Source organism: Dermochelys coriacea, chromosome 26 (genome assembly GCF_009764565.3).
Source record: "Dermochelys coriacea isolate rDerCor1 chromosome 26, rDerCor1.pri.v4, whole genome shotgun sequence".
Lineage (NCBI taxonomy): Eukaryota > Metazoa > Chordata > Testudines > Dermochelyidae > Dermochelys > Dermochelys coriacea.
This window is the reverse complement of record NC_050093.1, coordinates 4,001,299-4,026,646: the sequence shown is the minus strand read 5'-3', so window position 1 is coordinate 4,026,646 and position 25,348 is coordinate 4,001,299.

The following is a 25,348-nucleotide window of genomic DNA, read 5'->3' as shown; positions in this document are numbered from 1 at the left end:
TGGGACACTTCATCTCTCTGTTCCCTATCTGCAAAATGGTGATACTAATTCCTTACCTCACTGGGAATAGTTTGAGGGCAAATTCATTAATGTGTGAAATACTGTACTAAATACTATAGTGATGCAGGTTGTGTAAGGACCTAGAGCAGAGATTGACAAAGGGCATTTAGGTGCACAACTCATTGAAATTCAATGGATGCTGGGCCCCCCTGAAAATTTCTCCCTGCATAGATAGAGTCAATAGATGCAGCTTTCTTTCTAGCCTGCCCTCAATCTCCTAAACTGGCTCTGACAATAGACAGTGTGATGACAAAATGTGTCTCACAGCTTCATTCTCCAGCTGGAAAAATTTAACATACACTAACTGGCCATTCTACAAATAAACTGCATCTTGTTTTAATCTTACCCTGAAATCAAATTCTTTAAGCATAACTCCCTCAGGACAGGAAACTAACTCTGAATACATTTTGTTTGACGACCCTGTCAACCTGCCTTTTAAAAAAAAATTCTTATTTAGAATGCATAATGCAAACATCTCATCTTCTAAACAGGAATGTAAGACACATTTTCGGGTAGGATGAAAAGAAAATGAGAAAAAAGAATAAGAGTCTGAAATCTCTAGGAAGGTAAATGCAGTGTCAGAATGGAAGGTATTTCTCTAATGAGATTCATGTAAATACAAATATAAACATACTTTGCTGCACAAATCACATAAATGCAGGTCCATAGCACTAAAAAGAATGACAACCAAAAAAGAGACAGTGATGAATATATTTTACTCCTTCCCTTGGCTTCTTGTATAGGATTTTTGTCAGAGTTTGGTACAATATGTGGCCTTCTCTTACTAATTGCTCTTAATAAACAAATCACATGCATACTGATCAACATTTTCAAACGTGGGAGCCTGATGTTTGCCACCTGGAGAAAAGCAGCCTGGTGTTTGCATGTGCACAGCTCCTATTGCCTTGAGTGGAGTTTCTGGTTGTTCAGCACTTCTGCAATCGGGCCACTTCTGTTTAGGTGCTTGAATATGGATGTAGGAGCCAACCGCCATGCACTCATGTTTGAACATTTTGGCCATTGGGATTTTCAAGATCCCAATGGATCTTTATGAGTTAGGAGCATGAGGTCCATTGACTTTCATTGATTTGTGCCCCTACTCACTTAGGAGCTTTTCGAAATGTCAGCAGTGGCTACTGGCATGGAAATTGCTCACAGGACCTGGAATGCTTTACTGTCCCTTGCAAGCAGCTGCTGAATTCTGCCCAGGTAATTACCACTGCAAGTTGGACAGCTGTCTGGCCTCCGTGAAATGAGTTATTGGTTTTGATCCAGTGTCCATTTCACACACAAACACCATCTCATTTAGTGCTAATTTGCTTATGATCAGAGTTTCAAAATAGGCCAATAACAGACCGAGAAATGGAGGCTGAGCCGTTTTCTCATCCTTCGACGTTTGTCCACAGAAAAGCTGGTATAACACCATGAAAAGTTTCAGAGTAGCAGCTGTGTTAGTCTGTATTCGCAAAAAGAAAAGGAGGACTTGCGGCACCTTAGAGACTAACAAATTTATTAGAGCATAAGCTTTCGTGAGCTACAGCTCACTTCATCGGATGCATTTGGTGGAAAATACAGAGGGGAGATTGATATATACACACACAGAGAACATGAAACAATGGGTTTATCATACACACTGTAAGGACAGGTTTTAGAGTAGCAGCCGTGTTAGTCTGTATTCGCAAAAAGAAAAGGAGTACTTGGGGCACCTTAGAGACTAACAAATGCATCCGATGAAGTGAGCTGTAGCTCACGAAAGCTTATGCTCTAATAAATTTGTTAGTCTCTAAGGTGCCACAAGTACTCCTTTTCTTTTTACTGTAAGGAGAGTGATCACTTAAGATAAGCCATCACCAGCAGCGGGGGTGGGGGGAAAGGAGGAAAGCCTTTCATGGTGACAAGCAAGGTAGGCTCTTTCCAGCAATTAACAAGAATATCTGAGGAACTGTGGGGGGTGGGGGGGGTGGGGGAGAAATAACATGGGGAAATAGTTTTACTTTCTGTAATGACTCATCCATTCCCAGTCTCTATTCAAGCCTAAGTTAATTGTATCCAGTTTGCAAATTAATTCCAATTCAGCAGTCTCTCGCTGGAGTCTGTTTTTGAAGCTTTTCTGCTGAAGGATAGCCACTCTTAGGTCTGTAATCGAGTGACCGGAGAGATTGAAGTGTTCTCCGACTGGTTTTTGAATGTTATAATTCTTGATGTCTGATTTGTGTCCATTTATTCTTTTACGTAGAGACTGTCCAGTTTGACCAATGTACATGGCAGAGGGGCATTGCTGGCACATGTTGGCATATATCACATTGGTAGATGCGCAGGTGAACGAGCCTCTGATAGTGTGGCTGATGTGATTAGGTCCTATGATGGTGTCCCCGGAATAGATATGTGGACAGAGCTGGCAACGGGCTTTGTTGCAAAGATAGGTTCCTGGGTTAGTGGTTCTGTTGTGTGGTTGCTGGTGAGTATTTGCTTCAGACTGGGGGGCTGTCTGTAAGCAAGGACTGGCCTGTCTCCCAAGATCTGCGAGAGTGATGGGTCGTCCTTCAGGATAGGTTGTAGATCCTTGATGATGCGTTGGAGAGGTTTTAGTTGGGGGCTGAAGGTGATGGCTAGTGGCGTTCTCGTTATTTTCTTTGTTGGGCCTGTTCTGTAGTAGGTGACTTCTGGGTACTCTTCTGGCTCTGTCAATCTGTTTCTTCACTTCAGCAGGTGGGTATTGTAGTTGTAGGAATGCATGATAGAGATCTTGTAGGTGTTTGTCTCTGTCTGAGGGGTTGGAGCAAATGCGGTTCTATCGTAGAGCTTGGCTGTAGACAATGGATCGTGTGGTATGATCTGGATGAAAACTAGAGGCATGTAGGTAGGAGTAGCGGTCAGTAGGTTTCCGATATAGGGTGGTGTTTATGTGACCATCACTTATTAGCATTGTAGTGTCCAGGAAGTGGATCTCTTATGTGGACTGGTCCAGGCTGAGGTTGATGGTGGGATGGAAATTGTTGAAATCATGGTGGAATTCTTCAAGGGCTTCTTTTCCATGGGTCCAGATGATGAAGATGTCATCAATGTAGCACAACTAGAGTAGGGGCATTAGGGGACGAGAGCTGAGGAAGCGTTGTTCTAAGTCAGCCATAAAAATGTTGGCATACTGTGGGGCCATGCGGGTACCCATTGCAGTGCCGCTGATTTGAAGGTATACATTGTCCCCAAATGTGAAATAGTTATGGGTGAGGACAAAGTCACAAAGTTCAGCCACCAGGTTTGCCGTGACATTATCAGGGATATTGTTCCTGACGGCTTGTAGTCCATCTTTGTGTGGAATGTTGGTGTAGAGGGCTTCTTCATCCATAGTGGCTAGGATGGTGTTTTTAGGAAGATCACCAATGGACTGTAGTTTCCTCAGGAAGTCAATGGTGTCTCGAAGATAGCTGGGAGTGCTGGTAGCGTAGGGCCTGAGGAGGGAGTCTACATAGCCAGACAATCCTGCTGTCAGGGTGCCAATGCCTGAGATGATGGGGCGTCCAGGATGTCCAGGCTCGTTCACCTGTGCATCTACGAATGTGATATATGCCAACATGTGCCAGCAATGCCCCTCTGCCATGTACATTGGTCAAACTGGACAATCTCTACGTAAAAGAATGAATGGACACAAATCAGACATCAAGAATTCTAACATTCAAAAACCAGTTGGAGGACACTTCAATCTCTCTGGTCACTCGATTACAGACCTAAGAGTGGCTATCCTTCAACAAAAAAGCTTCAAAAACAGACTCCAGCGAGAGACTGCTGAATTGGAATTAATTTGCAAACTGGATACAATTAATTTAGGCTTGAATAGAGACTGGGAATGGATGAGTAATTACACAAAGTAAAACTATTTTCCCATGTTATTTCTCCCCCCCACCCCACCCCCCCTCTGTTCCTCAGATATTCTTGTTAACTGCTGGAAATAGCCTACCTTGCTTGTCACCATGAAAGGTTTTCCTCCTCCCCCCCCCCCCCCGCTGCTGGTGATGGCTTATCTTAAGTGATCACTCTCCTTACAGTGTGTATGATAAACCCATTGTTTCATGTTCTCTGTGTGTGTATATCAATCTCCCCTCTGTATTTTCCACCAAATGCATCCGATGAAGTGAGCTGTAGCTCACGAAAGCTTATGCTCTAATAAATTTGTTAGTCTCTAAGGTGCCACAAGTACTCCTTTTCTTTTTACCATGAAAAGTGTGTGTCGGGTTGTCCCCTCTTAAAATAATTTCAGTGGTGCATATATCTTGTGCTAACGCTCTGTCCAGGAGTTAATTATACAAAATGAGGTGACCCTCTAGGTCGATACCATCTTCAGTGTGTATTTTTCTCTAGTACCAAATGCATTAACTATAATAAAAGCTAGCTGTTGGGTGAAATTCTATGTTTTTCTGCTTGAGAGAGGTGTAGTCAGTGCTGAAGATGCTCTTCATGCTATAAGTTGAGAATGAAGTCACATTAATGATTTTTTTTTAAAGGGATAAACCATTTGGGCCAACTGGTAGTCCATGTACAAGTTCCCATTTTTTTCAGTGATGCCAGGATTTGGACCTTAACCCTTAGAATGCTGAAGACAAGGGTGCTTCTCCCAGACACAGCATGACTGTATGCGTCCCACACCTCCAGTGACAAAACCTTCCCCTACAAACATCACAGACCTTCCTGTGGGCACAGGTCAAGAAAGCTTCTACTCTGCCAGCTGTTGGCCTGTCATACAAGTTCTAATAACCACCTCGGTCCCTTCCCCCTGATACCAGAGAAGTGGTCTAATTCAGTTGCATCCATGCAGCTGCCCAGTGTTGCCTTTTGCAGTCCAGGCTGTTCCTGTTCTGTGTCTAGGGTCAGTCTCTTATCTCTTGATGCAGCACCTTTCACCAGCACTTTTTGAAATGCTTGTACTTGTTTAAATTTCTGACCCTCCCCTCCCCCAGCTTCTCCTCTGCTCTTCGCAAGATCTAGGCAAGCTTTGAGAAGAGCTGGGAGCGGAACCTGTCAACATTCCAAGGTCACGGCATATTCAAGTATCAACCGGGGAACATTTACAGGCCTAAAATATACGGCCGGACCGATGCCATTTGCAGACCTGGAAGCAAAGTGATGAACTGTTCATCTGTTTTCCACCAAGGTGCACATCTGGCTGCTGTGCCAAGTAGCTGAGGAATATTAGATGTAGCAGTGACTCATCTCCTCACTGCCCAGTGTATAATACAGATGGACAGTGGAGCAGCGACAGCTCAGTCAGTAGCCTGCCCCTGCTCAGTTTGTTAGGAGTGCATTCTGCTTGTAACAAGAACAATAAAAGAGGACAGGAGGAAGATGATCTACTATTGTTAAACACATGTCGAACAAGTCCTATTTATACTATGCAGAAGACCTTGTCATCTCCTTAGGGTTCCTAAACCAGTCTGACAAATGTCAGAAAGAAGAATGACAGATGTCATGGGTAAGGGCCAGGTCCGGCCAACTGCTGCATGAGCTTCACTACTAGGCTATGTGCATTCTATGGTCCTTGTCCAGTTTTCAGTCAGTCGTTACTCAGCCAAATGCCCCTTGAAATCAGTGAGAGTATGGCCCAGAGGAGTCTCTTCCGTTTTAAAGACCCAGGCTTGTTCTGGAGTTTAGTCCACCTAACAAATGAACAGCTGCTTGTTCTACTCAATCAAAAGACTCTTTCTTCTCCCTTCTCCCATAGCAGGTTTGTTGGGAAGTCATGTGAAGAGATCTATGGCTATGCTGGGTGTTGGAAGAAGTGTAAACAGAGATGTGTGCATATGGGTGTGGGTGTGTATGCACAAATGGGTCAGATATCCAAAACAAATCTGGAACTTAACATTGGAAGCTCTTCATGGCCTTTTTGTTCGGAGCTTGTACAGCACCTACCACAATGGGGTCTGATCCATTATTGGGGTCCCTACCTGCTACCACACTACAAATACTAAATAATAATAAAGAATTGTCTGGTTGGAGGCAGATCATATTTTTCATTAGTGAATGGGGGTAAAATTCACTCCCTATGCAGCACAAGCCAAATGCACCACTTAGACTCTATTTTGAGAACTTGAGTGAGTCTTAATTGGCACATAAGCCATTCAGTGAAGCTCACCTCCATACCAGACCTGATTCTCTGCACAGAGGTGAACTTCACTCTGAGTATTAGTATATCCTGGCTTCACCCTGTCTCCAGTTGGTTCCACTCAATGTCAGGGCTGCAGCAGCAAGCTCTAGGTCACCATGCCCTTCTGGCCCATCACCATTGGGCCTGCAGCCTGGATTTTGCCAGCAATAAATCGAGCCCTCAGATTTTATGTGCTGAAAGTGAACAGGATGATGGATTTCACAATGGTGAGTGGATTTTTTTCTTATGTATTCACTCCAATGGCCAGATTTGCTGAAGCATTATGCTCCCAGTCCATAGCACCCTTGTAGCTTGTTTGTTTAATTGATTGCAATGCTATGTCAACCTTCCTGTGCTGAAGCCTCAAATATTTGCGAACTGAAATACACATAATATTTGGCACGATTTGATCCTCATTGCAATACAGCTGCAGCTGCTGCAATTACACATTAGAGACTGGAGGACAGGAATCCAAATATACTCAATTAATTAGGGTTATGTCCATAGACTTTATTCAGTTCTATCAAGTTTGTGTAGAATTGTGTTTCCTGTTTCTTGAGGGCTCAAGCATGTTGGTTTATCAGAGCAGTTGTTTTCTGATTGCTCACCCATGGTATTAAAGGATGATGATTATGGGGCTCAGCAGAGGCAAATATTTGCTCTCTTGGTCTGAAGATTTCTCTTCCTATCTAGCTCTTCCTGTGAGTCTCACCTCTGATGCATTTGCGCCACCCAAATCAGTATAACAAGAATCAGACTCTTTCTGCAAAGAGGCCAATAATTTTGCAGTATCTGCCAAAAGAGAGACACTAAACGTGTGGTATCTGCCACTCAGCAATACTGCTATGCAAACATGACCTGCTGTCTCGTAAACAGAGCAGTGTTAGGTGGAGTCATTGTATGGATAACAGCCATTCAAGGCACTGAAAGGAAGCAAAAAGAAGCAGTGTTGTTCATCCAGTATGGTGCATTCCTCTCCCTAAGTACAGTCAGCCTGTAATAAATGTTCCTTCATGCTGCCAGAAAACTGCAAAGTTGTTGTTTATTATTACTTTCATTAACTATGTTCCCCTGTGCCAGAGAAGGGGTGGGTAATTTATAAGGTGCTGTGGTGAAGAGCTGATCAAAGGAAGTCAGTTTCCGTCTCTTGACTACTTTCCATTCCTCTGAGGCTCCCCCACCAGATGTTCACCCAATGGGCCCCACTCGCCCAAAGCACTTTAACACAGGTGTAACTAGCACAAGTCTGGAGCATTTCCATCAGTTATTCCTGATTTACACCATTCAAACCAACAGCAGGATTTCACCTGGAAGTTTTTTTCTCAGCTGCACAGGCCTCCCCTCTTGCACAAGTACAATCCAAAAGCCTGATCTAAAGCCCAGGGAATCGGAATCTGGGTCCTCTGTCCAATGTGGAGGGTAATTAACCTTCCTTTCCTGTTCATCTAAATTTCTGTTCCCTCTTGTCTGGTTGATTTCCCTTTCCCAAGCCTTGTTTATAGCCATCTCCGCAGTGAGTCTGCATTTGCCTATACAGTTTTAAATCATTCTCTTTTGTGAGCATTCAGTTTCATTAGCCCTGATTCCTTTCTTACCTAATCACAGGGTGGATAAATCATTCCTAAGGAGACCCATCCATTTCATCAAAATGAAAACGGTGTCTAAAGTGGGTGGAGGAAGTACAGGAGCCTAAGATTTCTGCTCTTAATGGAAGATTTAAGATGATAAGGCCAATGCCCAGCTGGTAAAAACTGGCACTTTGGAGCTTTGGTGATTTCACCAGCTGAAGCTATGTCCCATATCCTATAAACTGTTCCTTTATGCAGGGAGATATCAAATGGCCAAAGTAGCAGACAGATGCACAGACATACAGAGAGTTTAAAAAGCACTTTTGCATTTTAAAACCTCCATGGCTCAGCAGAGCCAAGGTGACTGCAATATGATATCTCCTGTCTATTTGAATTTTCTATAGAGCTTTAAATAACTCCAGTGTTAGTCACTGTCTTTATACTTCCCTTTTTTGGTGGCAGCTGAAAAGACTCCCCTTAGCTTGAACCAATTTATCAGTTTCAAAAGAAAGGATAATAAAACTGCCATTTCTGCCCTAAGTGTAAAGGGTGCTGCTGATATGCTGATATTAATGCTTATTAAAAGGAGAGCTGTCTCTTAAGGGGGCTTTATATTTTTATATATATTTATATATAATTTGCCTCCCTGTTTTGTTAAGAATCTTATTCTTGGGGGTGGGGTGGGAGGGGGGAGGAGAAACCTAGTAACCCAAATAATGCTTTAAACTGACAGGTATTGAATGCCTATCTATAAAGTTAGGTTTTTTTGTGCAAGTTCTTTAATTTATCTTGGATACAAGCAGCCAAAAAATCAAGTTAAAAAGTTAAACAGTTGTGTGTTTTTGATTTGGCCAGATGAACATTTTGAGGCAGTAGTTGCAAGGATTATTAAAAAGTAACACACACCTTTTGCAATTCTCTAGAGAGTCCTTTTGTTCTGTCCCAATTTCTCTATGAAAACCAGGCACTATTTCTTCATTGAGAACAAGTGAATCTGCTGCAAGGTACAACTTTGCTGTCATGGATAATGAACAGCAACACAAGAATGGCCATAACGGATCAGACTGGGCTTCATCCAGTATCCTCTCTTTAGTAGCAGATGCGCCAGAGGAAGCCGCAAGAAACCCTGCAGAGAGCAATTATGGGATAACCTTGCCCCAGAGAAAGTTTCTTCCTAAGACCCAATAATTAGAGGTCAGCTCATTCCCTGATATATTAGGTTTTCAAGGATGAGGCCCTTGGGATATAAGACTGTGCCTAAAGATGGAATGAGCCACCTTGCTCACAGGGATACTTTCATTATAAAACATGTACCAGGTCAGATCCTTAGCTGGTGTAAATTGGCATAGTGCCATTAGATCTAGCCCATTATTACTTTGAGGGTCTCAGGGTGTTAGCATTGCTGCAGTGTATCTCATTACAACATAAGCATTATAAAGCCACAGGCACTCAATATAAAAGTGAAGATATCACTAAACAGTTACAATTCCAGCTCAGTTTACATTGACAAAGCTTCTTTAGGAAAGAGATAGAAGGTTTCTTAAAACTAGAAAAAGCTAGTATCTCTTTCCACAATAACGTATTCTAAATGGAAACCCTGAACTCCTGTAGTCAGTTTTTTCATTTCCCTCCACAGCTTTTTTGATAGTAATATGGAGTGTCCAAACCTTTCCACCATCCCTTTCTAACCCCTTCACTTACTGACAAGAAGAGAGGAAGTAAAGTCCAGGGGTTAGATCACTAGCCTGTGACTTGGGAAACCTTGGTTCAATTTACTAAGTGAGTCTGAGCAAGTCTCTTAGTCTCTGTATGTTTCAGTTCTTGTCTGTAATGGGGATAAAGGCACTGTCCTAGCTCACAGGTGTTGTCAGGATAAATACATTAAAGAGTGGGAGATGCAGTACTTTACTTCAAAAGCGGAAGCCATATAAGTACCTGAACTGATAATATAGGTCTGTATCCCAGCTGCTTATATTGGAAGGTCCATTAGAAGTGAAAAGAATATCAAGAGGTAAAGGATAAGCATAATATGCTATGCTCACTTAGTGTGGTGTTCAGCTCTGATGGGGCTGAGTAGAATCAACACACATTTTGTATCCGGGTTTACCTTAAGCTGAATCCAGAGCTACTGTGTATTCATTACATTTATAATTCGAATGCACTGCCCTCAGTAAATAACTAGATATGATACCGGAGTCTGGGGGACTCTTAGGTTGCACCTCAGGTATATTTCTCTTATCGGAATTGTGTCATTTTTTGGTGAGAAAAACACAATGATCCAATGTATCTTGATACCAGCTTCTTGAAAGGTAAATATGTTGCCTCTGTTTTGACTAGGAAATATTCTAGTGATTATAACTAGAAATGGAAGGAAACTGAAATCGTAGGCTAACTGTGGGCACTTTAGCCCTGATTCAGGAAAGCATTTAAGCACATGAGTTAGTCAAGTGGTTCTCAACCAGGAGTACTTGCACCCTTGGGGGTATGCAGAAGTCTTCCAGGGGGTCCATCAACTCATTTAGATATTTGCCTAGTTTTACAACAGGCAACATAGAAAGCACTAGGAAAGACAGTACAAACTAAAATTTCACTCAGACAATAACTTGTTTATACTGCTCTATATATCCGTACACTGAAATGTAAGTACTGTACAATATTTATATTCCAATCGATTTATTTTATAATTATATGGTAAAAATGAGAAAGTCAGCAATTTTTCAATAATGATGTGCTGTCACTCCTTTGTATTTATATGTCTGATATTGTAAGCGAGTAATTTTTAAGTGAGGTGAAACTTGGGTGTAGGCAGGACAAATCAGACTCCTGAAAGGGGTACAGTAGTCTGGAAAGGTTGAGAGCCACTGGATTAGTCTACCCAAATTCTACTCACATTTACAACAGTATCATCTGTGAGAATAGAAATTGTCTCTGACTGTGCAGTATTTGAATATATCTTCTGATAAACACTCCCTGAGGTCGCATCTATGAGGGGCCGTCAAAATTCAGCACCTAGGTCAGAGCTGGGAGGAGCAGTAGAAGAGGAAAAGACTTACTTTATTATGCTGTGGATTAGGAAGTCAGAGAAGTGACCCCAGAGTTAAGGTTGTGTGACACTGCTTCCTTTAAAGTCTGGTTTGGGCTCTATCCTTGTAGAAGAAAAAATTCTGCATACATTTTTTCACATGGAGTCTGTACCCAGAGAAAATCTGAAGCTTTTTCCAAGACACAGGAATGAAAACAGGTAATTGATTCACCTTCTGAAATTCTTCCATCATATCTTTGCCCACTCCTAATTCAAACTTGTTGTGTGGTGCTTGCTTTACATACTTATCCTGTGCATAGAACGCTTTTTTTTAAAAAATCAAACTGGGGGTGAGGGTAAAAGCTATGAGAGTTGCTCTCCCAATAAAAATGTATTGAAGGGGTCCTAAAAATATTAAAAATTGCTAAACATGTTAAATAGCACCTCAGTTCGCTCTTTCTTTCAAATTATATTTGCACTGAAAATGTCATTGAGACTCCTCCTGCATTTTCAGCCATTATTATTATTTCTGTACCAGCAGCACCCTAACAGCCACCACTGATATTTGGGGTCTATACAGTGTGCTTACAGTAAGAGATGGTCCTTCTCCCAAAGAGGTTACTGTCTAAATAGACAAAGACAGAGAAAGGGTGGGAGAATGGAAGAATTATTATCTTCATTTTACAGATGGAGAACTAAGACCCAGGGAGGTGAAGATCACATAGAGACTCTGTAACAGAGCCAGGAACCAAATCTACACCCCTGAATTTGGATACCATTCCGTTATCTACAGGACTATTCTTCCTTACTAAATCCAGGTTGCTTTCCTCAAAAGGTAAAACTATATTAACATTTTTGGGGAAGAAAACATCAAAATAAACATGTAGAATTTGCCAGTGGTTTCCTTTTTCATGGCATGAATTTGGCCTCTGACAGGATTCCCTTCTACAGTTTTTTTTTAATAACTTGCTACTTATTGAAAAATTTTCATTAGAGCAATGAGCAGAAAATCAAAGAAATTACAAGAAATATAGAACAATAGCTCTCAGTGCCTACATGAAGCAGTCAATTTTTCCCAGATAGTGAGAAATAATTTCAAAAAGTAATTACTTAACCCATTCTATTGCTTTGGGAAAACTTCTTTTTCAAAGTTGGGATGTGACAATTTGATCACTCTACAATAGACACAATGAGGCTTTGTTTTCCTTCGTGATCTAAACATCCCTAGCCTTTGAGCCACAGCAAACAGAACTAAAGACGCATTCTTTTATAGCTATTGTTTAGCTGCATGGGTTTAGTATTAAATGGGCAGGGACCTTGCCTTTCAGTTACAAACTTACCTGTGCCCAGAATATGCTGTCTTGTGCTAAGTGGCGTTATGAGCCATCTCACACAATATAAGCAAAACATTTTGGTTGTTCCTTCAAAAGTTTACAACTGAACATTGATTTCATACAGCTTTGTAACTTTACTATGCAGAAGACAAATGCTGCTTTCCCTTTATTTTTTAGTAGTTTACGTTTAACACAGTACTGTACTGAATTTGCTTTTTTTTGTCTCTGCTGCTGCCTGATTGCGTACTTCCAGTTCCCAATGAGGTGTGCAGTTGATTGGTGTTTGTAACTCTTAGGTTCTACTGTATAGTGTCTAGACTATACAAACTGGTTGCTTTTGGTGTTCCATATAAAAAAACACATGCTATGGAATGTGGAATATATGCTATAGAAAGGAAAAAAATGAGTCCAAAGAAAGAGCCAGAAATATTCCCACTCTCCAAAAGGAGAACTGCTATTTTTGCAGGGCTAGATTGTCCCTCCATTGGTTGCCCTGCACAAGGTACAATTCCTCAGAGCAGCACAGTTACTTTCCTGGTCACTTTGTGCTCTTAGCAAGTAGTTATCTGTTTCTGGCCCATACCAGCAGCACTTTATTACTCCCTAAATCCCCGTAGTTGTTTGACTATGCTGGCAAGCACATTTGGGGACCTCCTGGCTTCACCCATTCCTACCCCACTCTGCCCACTTCCCATTCAGCTTCGCAGAGTGTGGGTAAGAACAGGATGTTCAGACTATGCTTTCCATTCCACATCTGCAGTGGACAAATTGACAAGTGCAATTGTAAAATTGTGATGGTAGGGAGCAGGGCTCAGCAGTCTAGGGCTCACTTCCATTTTATCTCTTATGTTTCTAAAAGTTCATGCTTCAGGGTTTCAGCTGGACACTGGCAGGGTCAAGAAGATTTCCCCTGGTGTATTTTTTTAAAAAAATCTCTTTGTGTAACACCAGGGATGACCACGGCTGGGGATGGGATGGGGAGGCCCAGGAATCTGCAGTAGCAATGAACATTCTCTCTCTCTCAGGTGCTTGGCGGGCTGGTTCTTGCTCACATGCTCAGGATCTAACTGATCGCCATAGGTGGGGTCAGGAAGGAATTTCCCTCAGTTCATATTGACCGTGACTTTAGAGGATTTTTGCCTTCCTCTGCAGTGTGTGGGTGCAGGTCACTTGCCAGTATTATCTGGGTATATCGCAAATCACCATTTCCCTGCCATTGCTGGGTCCTCAGGCACTGGTCCACCTGGGTTCCCTCCTACTCTCTGCCCGTGGCCCATCATAGTCTAGTCTTCTGTGGGCTGTATTATTTTCATTTAATTTTGGTTGTTGGGTTTAGTGTGCGGGTGCTGGCTGGCGCACGTGGCCTGTGCTATACAGGAGGTTAGACTAGATGATCTGATGGTCCCGGCTGGTCTTCAACTCTGTGACCTAGTAGAGGTGGATGGGAGATGTGCAGGAATATGTGACGTGAGAGGTTGTCTTGAACTCTTTTCCTTTTACCCCTGCACAGCCACATAGATGGGGCCACAGTCTGACTCGTAATACAAATATTGAAACACAAATATTTCCATTAATGTATTAGAAAACTATGGAATTAAAAATACCAAACTTTTATCTGGTTGCCAGACACCAGCTATCCTAAATAGATAAAGGACCAGATTTCAGTTTGGGTTACACAGACATAAATCCAGCTCAATGCCATATAAATCAATGAATTCAATCTAGATTTGCACTGTTACAACTGAGGTCAGAATTTGATCCGAAGTTCTGAGCCTATGGCAAAGTCACCTGCCACCTCCATAAATTCTAAGCTTTAGCATGCAGGACTAAGAAAGCTAAAGCCACAAAAGGAATTCTAGCCATATTGAATCCCAGATAGCTTCAAATCAATGCCTTACATAATAAAGTGAAAACTTCAGTCCAGGATTCCAAGTGTAGATGTTGCAGTGCAAGTGCTACTTTTAATGTAGGAGTCCAATGCTGATCAAAAGTGGCCAAAAAAGGAATTCTTATGACATTTTTGCAAGTCCTTTTTGATTCTGATTTGCAAGTCCTGATTTGATTCAAATATGACTGATTAGAGCCTTTTTAGATCCAATAAAAGCTATTCCCACTAACAAGCCTTGCAGCTGTTGTGTGATGATTCTTTCAAATGTTTTAGACAGTGGGGTGAGAAAAACTGATCTGAAGACAGATGTCGGGGCTGCTGTAAGTCTAGATAAAGGGATATTGGCAAATCGGGCGGGGAGGGGGGTAACAAATGGTACAGCACGGGTGCTGTATGTCAGAATTAAAGTGCACTGGTGGAGTTGCATGGTCTGCCAGGATTGGATTTGCAATGGCCTCACAGGCTAGAATTAACTGAGCTGCATTGATAGAACTATGTGGATACCCAAGAATTGGAATAGCAGGCAAACTATAAATCAGAACTGTGGTGCATTTGTAGACCTGTAGGCTGGGTTACATTTTCAGAACACAGATACTGACTATGGGGAATCTGGATTTGCCGTTTGACTTTGGCTTTCTAGTAAAAATCCACATAAATCAGGTCTGCAGTTGGAACTTCCAAAATCAACCACATGAATATCATCCAGTAGGCCCCATCATCAGCCTATATTGAGGAAGTTAAAAGAAGTTTTTGTGACATTTTCCTCTCTGGAGGAACACAGTTTATAGAACTGTGTCCACTGGATCTCTCGGCTAATGAGTATTCCAAGAAGAGGACAACATGAATAACATGCAACATCCAGCCACATCTGTCAATCTCAGAAAATGTAACAACCCCAGACAAAACACTTCTGTTGACAGCACTCTTAGACGTGTCACAATTCCCTAGCTAATGCTTTTCACCTGTCACAGTGACAGGTTAAAAATTTCAAGGTAGGCCTTCTCAAACTAAAGACACTAACAACATCTCTTCTCAGATTCCAGGGCACGGAGACCTGGAAACATGTAAGATGGGAACTGATGCAGATGTAGATACTCTGTTTTGGGGAATTCAGCAAGTCCTATCAATTGCCAGTCCACTTGACTGGTAATTCTGATGCAGTGTCTAACTGATTGAGCTGCCTGGTCTTTATTATTGTAATAATCTAAAACAAAATCTGGATGATTGCCCATTAACCCACAATGAAACTCTAGGGGTACATTTCCATGGCATTTCAGCACTTGTTAACCTCAAAGTAATTAAGCACATAAATTCTGAGGGTCTTGTTTTTTCTGCTGGTACCAAGCATGCTAAAGAATGGCCTTGTCATCTGTTTAAATATTTCACTGGGAGAAATTCCACAGAAATGAATCTTTCCTCTTCAGGAGAGCTCAGGGAGACATCCAGGGGAAAAAGCACAATTCACAAATGAACCATTATTTGATTTTCATTCAGTCACAAATTACTGATCATGAATGCTATTGTCATTGGTAGTGCCCCAGTTAGCAGTGGCTGTATGGCAAATGAAAATGAATGATTATTATCATAAGAAGAGCTTGCAAATGCTCCCTTCCCTTCCAACCTCCCACCCGCTCTGTGACACATGGAGTTTGGAGAAGCAGGGAAAAGTGTTTGAGCAGCCGTGTTAGTCTGTATTTGCAAAAAAAGAAAAGGAGTACTTGTGGCACCTTAGAGATTAACAAATTTATTTGAGCATAAGCTTTCGTGAGCTACAGTTGCATCCGATGAAGTGAGCTGTAGCTCATGAAAGCTTATGCGCAAATAAATTTGTTAGTCTCTAAGGTGCCACAAGTACTCCTTTTCTTTTTTTTAGGGAAAAGTGTGCCAGTCTTTCACTTCTTATGTCCTGTTTATCTGCCAGAGACAGGCTCAGAAAATGACCTGCTGAAGAGCAAATAGCTATAATTATTAATTATTATTATTATCATCTGTAGCACAGAGGCCCCAACTGAGATCAGGGCCCCATTGTGCTAGGTGCTGAAAATCATAAGAGAATAGTCCCTGTCCTGAAGAATTTATAATATAAAAAGACAAAACAGACAAAGGAAGGATTATTTTATTATCCCTATTTTATAGGTGGGGAACTGAGGCACACAGAGATTGTGTAACTTGCACAAGGTTATGCAGGAAGTTTGTAGCAGAGCCAGAAATTAAAATCAAGTCTCCTGAATCCCAGTCTATGGTCAAGACCATCCTTCTTGTAGTTTGCCTTTGGAATGCACTAAATTGCATTTAAAACAAAACACCCCGCCCCTCCACACACATACACACACACTTACAAGTTGTGTACACATACACTTTCAATCACAGAAGTTGAACACTGTTTTATAATCTTTGCATTCTGTTTGCCATTTGGTATTGCAAGAGATGATTGTTCTGTAGGTGAATACACATTCTAGTCCCTCAGCCCTTGCTCCCTGTGACTGTATGAAAATGGGGCTTATGGTAGGTTAAGAAGGGGGTGATTTTCAGGATTTTTTTGTGAAAATATCATCTGCACATCACTGCAAAGAGGCAAAAACAAAATGCCCATTGTATAAGAAAGGCTTCTTCTATAAATAGAGACAGTCATTGACATAATGATGAAGAGTGGCAGGTGTCACATCCCTTCAGGTTGTATCATGTGTGTGACACAATTAAATCTGACATCTCCTGACTGGTACAGTGCACCATATGCATCTCATTACACCCCAATGTTCAAGGAAGATTTCCACTCTTCTCAGAAAAATAGGTGTGCTGTAAGTATTCAGCAGCTACTGCTGCAGCAAGGCAGAGCCTACACTCCCCCACAATCAGAAAGGGGTATATGGTGCCCTGCATTACAATGTTTAGATTTCAAACTGATATTGAAATCTGGAGACTCTTAACAAGCTTTTTTTGTAAGAATAGAAGTTGAGAGTAAGAGACTTGGGTCCAGATCCTCAGCTGTGCCAGATCTAGGTTACATGAAGTTGAAGGAATTGTATGAAGTTGGCTTTAAACCACCTTTGTGCTCCCCCAATTGCTGAAGCTGATGGGGATGGGGCAGCCTCCAGAATAACACTGGAGCAGCCTTAGGGCTGCTCTAGGTTATGTCCAGGTACAGAAGCCCCAAAGACGCCATTCCACTCCAGGCATCTCTGGAGCATGGCATAATCCAGCCACACTCCTTGTTCTGTAAACTGAAAAGGAGGGTGGCTGACAGCTTAAGCCAATTTTCTGGCCCTTCTTGACCCCCCCCCCAGTGTTGCAAAGGAGTGATTGCTGGTGTCAGGGTCTAGCTCTTGCAGTCAGAACTTCTGACTTGTATGTATCCTTGGCCAAGTCTTCTTTGCATCCTCTCTGCAAAGTGGGCTTAATGATATTTAACTTCACTCAGTCATAACTGAAGGACGATCCTATTCATGGTGATTAGTTTTAAGGGACCAAGTTCATCCATCAATCTCAAAGGATTTGCATCAGGGATGAAGTTGGCTCCAAACTATCAACAAGAAGGCAGAGAGAACTCTCGTGGATGAAGTTGTTTCCATCCAGGGATGTCTCGCCAACATGAGTATATTGCTGTGTGCCATTTTTCGTAGCACAACTTTACAGCTGAATCTTAACAGGCCAGAAACTTTAACTGGAGTAAAGCATTGGGGGGAAATGTGATTTTAAAATGCACAATGTGCATTTCATCTGAGATTTGCATTTCAACACAATGCAGCAGAATGCATCCGATGAAGTGAGCTGTAGCTCACAAAAGCTTATGCTCAAATAAATTTGTTAGTCTCTAAGGTGCCACAAGTACTCCTTTTCTTTTTGTGAATACAGACTAACAGAGCTGCTACTCTGAAACCTGTCAGTCTGCTTGTATTAATTCACAGGACTCACTCTCTGCACTGACATATTTCCATTATTTGTGGAGTAACCCATACACACCTCCCTATCTTCCCCTAGCTTTCCAACAACATGCCATACTCGCAGATATTAATGAGATCTCAGTGTTCCTACACATTCCCCTGCTAAGAGACTTGCATCTCCCTTCAGTCAAAGAGAGCTGGAACTGCCCCATATCTCCTTAAACAGATTTCACCCCATGCATCTAGGAACATCATTCCGCTCCAGGACAATCAGAGGGCTGGATTAATTAATGATGGTATTCAGCCTACACAGGCTGACACAGTTAAACTTAATTAGCTTATTCCTTTATTCCAAAACCTCCTCACCACCCCAGGGAGATTTTTTTGCATTGGATATTTTAAGATCAATGGGGAAGCCAAACCACTTCACTCACTTAAACAAACAAACAAAACAGAGCAAATGAAAGGCATGGAATGTTTTCAGAAGGAATCTAAAAAATCCCCTAGGTTTAATGTATTCGTGATCTCATGTATCACTTGTACCTATCTTCTTATATGGCCCTCATCATCATGGTACATGGTCATCTCCCAATCAGTGTTGAATATATTGTCATCTCATCCATGTGAGGTAGGGAAATATTATTATGCCCACATAACAGATGAGGCACCTGGAGATTAAGGGTGAGGTTTTTCAAAATTATTTGCCATATTGAGTACATGTTGGTTGCAGAGCTTTTTTGAAAAATCTGGCTGGGGCCACAACAGAAGCTGCTGTGTGCTTTTGAGAATCTGGCCCTGAATTAGATCCCTAAAGATCCCAGCTATAGATGCTAAGCATCGGAATATCTGTCCCCTTATGATTTTCCCAGGGTCACACAGGAAGTCTATAGTACAGTCAGGAACTGAACTGAGGTTTCCAAAGTACTTGTCCAGGGACTTAACCACAAGATCATCCTTCTCTTTCCTGATGCATCATTTTTTTAGTATGAGGAGGGTATCAAGTTGTAGGACCATTCTTGGCTTTCTCAGAACCACCTTCACTCAGGCCTTCTCTAGATGAGAATAAAAGGTGTGTGGTGTTAGACTATGCTAGCTAAAATTCTAACTAGCATGTTTGAAAAGTCTAGTGCAGACAAATCTTGGTCCCTTTAACATATGCTAAACTGCTCCATAAAAGACTACATTTTAACTCACGCAGCTTAGCACATATTAAAATATAAACTGCTTTGTCTACACTAGATTTTGCAGACGTTAGTTAACTCCTGTTAGCTAATACCACTCATTTATTCTTATCTGGACAAGGCCTTAGTGTTCAAGTTAACAGCTAGAGAAGCTGAATTCTTCTCATAGTTCTATATACCCTAGTTATTATATTATTTACAAGAGCAATAGAAGCCCCACTTCTTCTTTCCCCATCTAATAGTGCTTGAGTAGCAGCTCCCAGCCAGAAAAGGGGCAGGGTAAAGGAGGCAAAAAAAATCCCATCTAACACTCAGTTCCCGAGCTAATCTTACACTCACTTTCCTCCAGTGTAAATGCAATGGGATTCATCAATCCCTTACATGGAGCCATAAAGGTTTTAGACCCAGAGCATGAATTAACAGCCATAAATAGTTTCCTGCACTTATTATTCGGGACAGCGGCTAAAGCCAACCCATTAAAACTCGACATCTGAGAAAGAGGAAAAAACAAGCTGCTCCCACCTAAAACAACCTGGGCTGGATATTTTAAGACATATTTGTTATGACGGCAATTTACAACTGTATCTTTGTGACACAAGAGGACAAGTGCCCAGAGACATTGCAGTGTGAAACTTGTGATAATAGTTCTTAGGATATAGTCATCAAATACATATATATTTCAAGCAAAAACTCATAATCCTCTCTCTTCCATACCCACACATATCAAGTCAGCACTTCAGTTAAAAATACATTTTCTTTGGTAACGCATGCTCTGGTTCTGCAAAACAAGGCTATCAAACATGAAGCAAAAACAAGATTCTCTGTATGTTTAATTAGGTAGTGTATGTTCTTCCCCTCAGTTCATATTAAAATGTAATCTGTACCATATCTCAGTTGCAGGCTTTTTTTTCCCTTTTGGGCTAGACTTTGTCTGTGGGAAACTAAGCAGAGGCAAAGGATTGGATTTATATGTTTTCAACCCAAATTTGTCTCTAATACCTGCCCAGAATAATTCTGGACTAGACTGTCTTCAGAACCATATCTGTCCCCCAGCGATGAAATAAATAAACAATACTCTGTCTTTGCTGAGTACCTTTCATGTGAGGTACGTACAATAAGGAATTACTTTACCCACCACGGGAATGTACCACCTTTGAGGTAAAGTTTAGTAGCTGTTTAACAGTATGCAGCCACATGGCACAACATTTTAGGAAAGGAAGCAAACAATGCCTTATCTAACTGAAACTGCAAGGATAATGTAGGGATACAGAAACTATCGCAGATAAAATATGGCTAGGTCACCATGGTTAATGCTAGAGATGGGTGAATAATTATATATGAAATTCAACTTTATGTTCACTTTTTATTCCCATGATCCTTTTTTATCTGGCTTAGGTAAGTGGTCTTACCTGAGATCACATACCAAATCAGTGGTAGGGCTTGGAATGTAAGCCAGGAGTCCAAACTCCCACTGCCATGTTCCAAACATTTGACACAGCCCATCAGGCTCTTATGAGGTCTCCAACACTATTCTGCAGACCTTGCAAGGCTAAACTCTAACCTGTTTTATGCTTCATACAAGCCCACTGACTGCAGTTAATCTGGCCACAGTTATACCGATAGTTCAGATAAGCATTCAAGGCCTGAGGCAAAGCCCACTGATGTTGGAGTTCTTTCCATTGACTTCATTGGACTTTGGATCAAGCAATCAAGCATTTACATGCTTCTCCAAACTGAACCTGAACTACAAGAGTCAGACTTCTGAGCTGGGATAAATCTAGAGTAGCTCCACTAAAGTCCATCTAGAGTTACTGCGCTGAATTTTATACTTGTCTAAAGGAGACCTTTCAGAAACTTGATCCAAAATCTTTTGAGCTCCACTCATCACTAGAGGAGACGACAGGGAGGTAAGGTTGCCTCTTGTATCTCCACCAAGTATATGGAAGCAAGAGATAGGGAAGAAACTTAAACTGATGAAGACACATTAGATGACAACAAGGGTAACATTTAGAGTGGCCAGGTTCTGCTGACAGGTCAGTTGTGATATTCCATCCTTGCTCTGGAAGTCAGGACTAAGAAAAGATCAAGTCTGAAAACATCAACTGCTTCTTCAGCCCTTATGTGTCCTCCTCTAGGATAAAATCATCTTTATTTTCCACCAAGGGACGCTCCTTCAAAACAAAAGAACTGGGAACAACTGAAACACCTTTGTATAAGCATAAAAGAAGGGAGAAAACCCACACGTAACAACAACCTCAGTTGATAATGGAATAGAGCTGTAATCCATGTTTGTGTAATTTCTTGAAGTCAGTGTCTGGCTCCCAGGGCACCCCTGTCCTAATTAGATTAACTGTTACTGTCAGGGCTATCTAATAGCTTGTACTGAAGAAAGCAAATTGCAGACAGTACGTATCAGTGTAAAATCAAACACAAAACAGGTGTTTGCTAATTAAAACTGAGATTTTAATGAATGACCTGTGCGGTTTTGGTGAATAAATACTACTCTCGGCATCTGCTATATAATTAGGTTCCAACTTCTTTTTTTCCCCTCCAAAGTCCCAGTAAATAACTGTATAATGCCAAGTTTAACTAAAACCTAGTAATCATTGCTCCTTAATGGGACAAAAGCATATGTTTTCTGCCCAGGTAACTGTAAGCAATAGCAATCAAAGGAATAGGAGAGGGGGGAAAAACCCATGTTTTACTCCGGGAATTTTTCCTCCAAGGGTTTGTGCACTAAGGACAATAACATATTGGGATTGAAAAGATCACATAGAATCATACTAATAGTGCAGTTCGTTTACAGTGTTTGTAGGAGGCCGATTGCCAATGCCACTTTAAGTAGCATTTGAGATTTTATTTTTAGCTAATTGGGCTTCCTGCTGGGATGACATCATCCAATGGATGTTGCTCTTCTCTTTTGGACCCATTTTAAAATGAGAAAGAAAAACTAATTAAAATATAGGTACTTGGAACATGCCTGATAATGACTCTCTTTTGAATTTCTGTTGTGGAGAGTGGGGAGGTTGAGGGAGAGAGAGAGTTTGTAATAATCATACTACTTTTTCCCTTCTGCAACATTATCCATCCAAGGATCTCAAAGCATTTTGCATACAATTGCTCAAAAACAAACTGGGGAAATGTGGTCTAGATAAAATTACTATGAGGTAGGGGTACACAACTGGTTGAAAGACCATACTCAGAGTAGTTATCAATGGTTTACTGTACAAGTGGGAGGGCGTATCTAGTGGGACCCCACAGGAGCCCGTCATGCATCTGATATTATTCAATATTTTCATTAGTGATTTGGATAATCGAGTGGAGAGTACGCTTATGAAGTTTAAGGATGACATCAAGTTTGGAGAGGTTGCTAGCACTTTGGAGGACAGGATTAGAATTCAAAATGACCATGGCAAATTAGAGAATTGGTCTGAAATCAACACAATGAAATTCAATAAAGACAAATGCAAAGTACTGCACTTAAGAAAGAAAACACAAATGGAGAATAACTGGCTAGGTGGTAGTACTCCTGAAAAGGATCTGGGAGTTATAGTGGATCACAAACTAAATATGAGTCAGCAATGTGACACAGTTGAGAAAAAAGCCAATATCGTTCTGGGGTATATTAACTGGAGTGTCGTATGTAAGATGAGGGAGGTAATTGTCCCACTCTATTTAGCAGTGGTGAAGCCTCATCTGGAGTAATGTGGTCAGTTCTGGTGCAAACACTTTAGGAAAGATGTGGATGAATTGGAAAGAGTCCAAAGGAGAGCAACAAAGATGATAAAGGGTTTAGAAAATTTGCCCCATGAGTAAGGGTTAAAAAAATGGACATGTTTAGTTCTGAGAAAAGAAGATTGGGGGGGGACTTGATAACAGTCTTTAAATATATTAAGGCCTGTTATAAAGGGGACTGTGGTCAATTGTGTTCCATACTGATGTCAGGATGAGAAGCAATGGTCTTAATCTATAGCAAGGGGAGAATTATGTTAGCTATTAGGGAAAATGTTCTAATTATAAGGGCAATTAAGTCCTGGAATAAAGTTCCAGGGGAGGTTGTGGAATCCCCATAATTGGCGGTGCTTAAGAACTGGTTGGACAAACACCCATCAGGGATGGTCTAGGTTTACTTGGTTTTACCTCAGCACAAGGGACTGGGCTAGATGACCTCTTGAGATCCCTTCCAAGCCTTCATTTCTCTGATTCTGTTTTAAATGAATTGAACCTACTTATTGACATTGAGGGGAATGGGAGTTTTTCCATTGATGACAGGGTGCTTTGGATTTGACCTTGGATTAGTAATATTCTCTCTGTTGTATAGGTTGGCAGTTAAGGCAAGAAGAAAAGTCGTCAACGGGAGTCTTTTCATTAACTCAAATTCTATTGCTCTCATTAAACAGATTGGCAACCAAGGCACAAGAAGGTGTGGTCAATGGGAATTTTCCCATTGACTCCAATAGTATCCCCATTGTAAAGCCTGTCAACTAAAGCACAGAGAAGGGAAGTCACACAGTGAGTCAGTGGCAGAACTGGGGATAGACTAATAGGGACCACTGTGATCATCTAATGTGACCTCTTGCATAACAGAGGCCATAGGACTTCCCTGAATTAATTCCTGTTTGAACAGAGCAGATCTTTTAGGGAAAAAAAACTATTGATTTTTAGCTTGCCAGTGAAGGAGAATCCACCAGAACTATGGGTAAATTGTTCCAATGTTTTATTACACTCATGGCTAAAAATAAGCATCTTATTTCCAGTCTGAATTTGTTGAGATTCAATTTATAGTCTGTGATGGGATGTTCACCCCACACTGGAAATGAAGGGACTAAAAGCAGCCTAGGGAGACTGCGCAGGGAACAGCCAATTGGAGAGAGGCCGCATGGAGCAGCCAATCAGGGCCCAGCGGCTCACATAAAAGGGAGCTACAGGGCCAGAGATAGTCAGTTGCTTCAGGGAGCTCAAGGAGAGAGGACTGTGTTCCTAGCAGGTTACAGGAAGGTAGTCCCTTGGACAGGGCAGTTTCTGGCAAGGACTGGGGAGCAAGAGGCAGTTATTGACTGGCTGCTGAGACTTACAGGCTGGAGGCCCTGAGAAGAGGGTGAAGAAGGTGTTGGGGTCGCAGGGAAGTGGCCCAGGGAATTGAAGCAGTATTGGCAGAGAAGTTAGGGAGAGGCAGCAGGTGGCTGCTATCTACCAGATCCCTGGGCTGGGACCTGGAGCAGTGGGTGGGCCTGAGTTATCACTCCCCCTCCCTCGCCACTTGCCGCTGGGGAAGTGGCTGGACTATAGAATTGGGAGATTCTTAATCCCATCCCACGGAAGGGGGAAAACACAGATCGTAGCACAGTTGGAAGGCTGAGTAATGAAAAGGACGTTGGAGTCCAGGCTGAGACAGGTCTGTGAGTGGAGAAGGCATAGGAGAGAGCTTGCTGGCTGAGAGAGCTAATCCCTGAGACAAACAGCAGGAGGGGCCACTGTGGTGAGTGGACCCTGTAAAACAGCCATTAGTTCTTACTATATCTTTGTCTGCTAGAGTGAAGAGCCCATTATCAAAGTTTTTTTCCCCATGTAGGTGTAACCCACACACCTCCTGCGTGTCGTGTTCTGTCCCAACTAGTGGCACTGAGACCACAATGCGAGAGAGATAAAATGAGTCTGCTCTACAGCTTTAGCTAACAGCCAGTTGGTCTCAAGTTGCCGTGCGGGAGGTCTAAGTTGGATGTTAGGAAACACTATTTCAGTAGGAGGGCGGTGAAGCACTGGAATGGGTTACCTAGGGAAGTGGTGGAATCTCCATCCTTAGAGGTTTTTAAGACCCGGCTTGACAAAGCCCTGGCTGGGATGATTTAGTTGGTGTTGGTCCGACTTTGAGCAGGGGATTGGACTAGATGACCTCCTGAGGTCTCTTCTAGCCCAAATCTTCTATCAGTCTATGAAAAGTTACTGCTATGTCAGGCTGTACTAACTTTCCTGTGCTTTTTCCATAGAGGTTGGGGTAGTGAGGGTGATGCATATGAGACATTTTGTGGGGGGGTTAAGAAGCAGCAAAAACTTAACAGGCATGGAAGGCACTGGCAAAATTAGATTGTTGATCCTTCAGCAGCACTGAGCGAGTGACGTATCAATTCTAGTCTTTCTTCACTGTCACTCCAGTTGTATGGAAGGTTTTGGCTAAATTCAGTAAGGATATGTGAGCTGGTGGAGGTTCGGTACTCTTCATCCAGCTCATCCAAAGGGGCTTTCCATTATTATAGTTCAGCTGTTCAGTGGTTAATGTA